Genomic DNA, 3733 nt, shown 5'->3' with positions numbered 1-3733 from the left:
GTCCCACCCCCCCTTCATACATTGTGGCCCTAGCTAGGAACACAGGTGATTAGCACCAGAAACCCTGTAAGCCGCTCTGAGACCCTAGCCATGGGACAAGAGCGGGATATCAAGTCTAATGTAAATAAATAAAATAAATAAATTTCCTGGTTCAATCAGATCTAGCCACAGCAATCTATGTTTCAGTTACACCTAGAAGGGACTACTCCAATATGCTATACTCAAAACTACTCTTGAGGAGCATTTGGAAGCTACAGCTAGTACAGAAGGTGGTGACTAGACTGCTGGTCAGGGTCCACTCCCATCTTTAAAAAGGGTTCCAGAGGAAATCCGGGAAATTACAGGCCAGTCAGTCTGACGTCGATACCGGGTAAATTGGTGGAAACCATTATTAAGGAAAGAATTAGTAGGCACATAGATGAACAAAACCTATTGAGGCAGACTCAGCACGGTTTCTGTAAGGGAAGATCTTGTCTCACTAACCTGTTAGTGTTCTTTGAGGGGGTGAACAAACATGTGGACAAGGGGGATCCAATAGATATTATTTACCTTGACTTCCAGAAAGCTTTTGATAAAGTTCCTCATCAAAGGCTCCTAAGTAAGCTCAAAAATCATGGGATAGAAGGACAAGTCCTTTTATGGATCAAAAACTGGCTAGTTCATAGAAAACAGAGAGTGAGTGTAGGTGGGCAATTTTCTCAGTGGAGGGGGGTAAGCAGTGGGGTACCGCAGGGATCAGTACTTGGTCCACTGCTTTTTAACTTGTTCATTAATGATTTGGAGATGGGAGTAAGCAGTGAAGTGGCTAAATTTGCGGATGATACGAAGTTGTTCAGGGTGGTGAAAACCAGTGAGGATTGTGAGGCACTCCAAAGGGATCTGTCAAAGTTGGGCGAGTGGGCGTCAACATGGCAAATGGGGTTCAATGTGGCCAAGTGCAAGGTGATGCACATTGGAGCCAAAAATCCTAAATATAAATACACGTTGATGGGGTCTGAACTGGCAGAGACTGATCAAGAGAGAGATCTTGGAGTTGTAGTGGATAACTCACTGAAAATGTCGAGACAGTGTGTGACTGCAATAAAGAAGGCCAATGCTATGCTGGGGATTATTAGGAAGGGTATTGAAAACAGATCAGCCAATATCATAATGCCCCTATATAAATCAATGGTGCGACCTCATTTGGAATACTGTGTGCAGTTCTGGTCACCACACCTTAAAAAGGATATTATAGCTTTGGGAAAAGTACAGAAAAGGGCAACTTGAATGATAAAAGGGTTGGAACAATTTCGCTATGAGGAAAGGTTAAAGCGCTTAGGGCTCTTTAGCTTGGAGAAACGACGACTGAGGGGTGACATGATTGAGGTTTATAAGATTATGCATGGGAAAGAGCAGGTAGAGAAAGAGGTACTTTTCTCCCTTTCTCACAATACAAGAACTCGTGGGCACTCAATGAAATTGCTGAGCGGTCGGGTTAGAATGGATAAAAGGAAGTACTTCTTCACCCAAAGAGTGATTAACACATGGAGTTCACTGCCACAGGAAGTGGCGGTGGCTACAAGCATGGACGGCTTCAAAAGGGAATTAGATAAGCATATGGAGCAGAGGTCCATCAGTGGCTATTAGCCACAAGGTATAGATAGGGACTCTGGGGCAAGTGATGCTCTGTCTTCTTGGTGCTTGGGGGGGGGGTCAACAGTGGGAGGGCTTCTAATGTCCTGGCCCCACTGGTGGACCTCCTGATGGCACTGGTATTTCTGGCCACTGTGTGATACAGTGTTGGGCTGGATGGGCTTTTGGGCTGATCCAACATTGGCATCTCTTATATTCTTAAGTATGTAACCCTGATATTACAGCTATTATACTGGCTACCAATTTGATCCTAGCCCAATTCCAGGTGTTAGTTTTGTCCTTTAAAGCCCGACATGACTTGGGACCAGGTTATTTGAAGGACCATCTTTTCCCATATGTTCCTGTCTGGGAATTAAGATCAGAGGGAGAGGCCCTCCTGACTGTCCCATTGACCGAAGTAGCTCATCTGGTGGGTACACAAGAGAGGGCCTTTTTGGCTACAACCCCACAATTATGGAACAGCTTCCACAATGAGGTATGCCAGGCTCCCTCACTTTCTATATTTGGGAGACCGCTAAATATGGTTTTATTTAGGACAGCATTTGAGTAGTTAGTAAATTCTGATTTTAATCCATGTTTTTTAATGAATTTTATACTTTATGTTCGGTTTAAATTGTGAGCCACCTTGAGTTCTGTAAGGCAGAAAGGCAGCTAATAAATATCTTAAATAAAAATAAATTTGCTGACTAGAAAAAGAGGAAAATAAAAGTTTTAAAGTAACCCAAAGAAAGCAAAAATGGGCAATAGTTTACCTATTACCAAGATCACAAAACAATATGCAAGCTTCCAAGTTCTACAGAATTCTACCTGAGGCAGCACATTAAAAAAGAGAGACAAAAGGGATCATGGCAGAGAATATCTGTCTCATGTGGCATCATGGTAAGCCAGGAAAGAATGCACTGCCATTTTATGTGACTGTGGTATTTGTTTATAATTAGTTTATGAAGCGTAGAAGAGAATCCCATTTGGACATACTCCAGGCTTTACAAGTGGAACCAGTCTTTGTCTTTCCATTTAAGGTATACAATGTTAAAATCTTCTTGTGATCACTGTTATGTTTATATATATTTTTAAAGAGAGTATGCATATGTGGATTCTTTCCCAACTGAGAAAAAACTCTATTAATACAGGATGCAGTGAGAAGAAAGGAGGTGAGGGGCTCTGGACTGGAGTGTTCAAAAAGCAGTGGACAGAGCAATCCAAGCATCTTTCAGGTTACTGGAGTTGAATGGAGTCTCTAGCTGTAGAAGATGTCTGGCAGTCTTTCCTTGTTTGCATGGCATCCCTAGTCACCTCTAGCAGATTGAAGACAGTGTATTGGTGTGTTTGTGTTCAAATAATGCAATAAATCTTTAAAAGACATGTCAGTGAATTAAAACATTGTCCTGATTTCAGAGCCTTTAAATTAATTTGGACTTGATGTCTGCAGAAAGATTTTGCATTAACTTCGCTTCAAATACTTCAAAAGCGCAATTTATTAAAACTTTATGAAAGATGCCACAATAACAAGGCATCAGCAGAGAGACGGCTGACAGATCTGCGGGAGCCCTGAAATAAACCACAGCGACACTGTCTCAAGCCCGTTCCTACGGAGTAATAAAATGACACAGGCTGGCAGCACCGACTGTAAGATTCAGGGACGCGCCGAAGAAACACAGGCTGCCATATTATGCTCTCTGCACAGTTCTTGCAAGACTCACAATCCCTTTATTTATGGTCACCCCCATCGCTGCGAGGGAGGTGAGACTCAGGACTGCGCTCTGCTCAAGGTTACCTACCCAAGCCACTTTGCGAAAACACGATTTTATTTTATTTTTAAGTCTGTCTCGTCCAAACTGAGCGCTCCGACCCCTACCACTCCCCCCGCCGCCAAGATACAACAGGTGAAGAGGTATCCCCGACGGCGCGAAAGCTCACGAATTTGCGCGACGCAAAAACGTCTCCCCGGCAACTCCGGCACTCGCGCGCTTTTCCGGCGGGCAGGCGAGGGGAGAGGGAGCGCGCGCGCCCCGATTTGAATCTCTCCCGGCAGGTGGAAAGCCGGGCGAACACCAACGGCCCCGAGATCCCAACACGGTCCGCTCCGCAGAAGCCCCCCCCC

Source organism: Gekko japonicus, unplaced genomic scaffold (genome assembly GCF_001447785.1).
Source record: "Gekko japonicus isolate JY-2015 unplaced genomic scaffold, Gekko_japonicus_V1.1 scaffold187, whole genome shotgun sequence".
NCBI lineage: Eukaryota > Metazoa > Chordata > Lepidosauria > Squamata > Gekkonidae > Gekko > Gekko japonicus.
The sequence above is the reverse complement of the archived record's forward strand: the minus strand, read 5'-3'. Positions refer to the sequence as shown.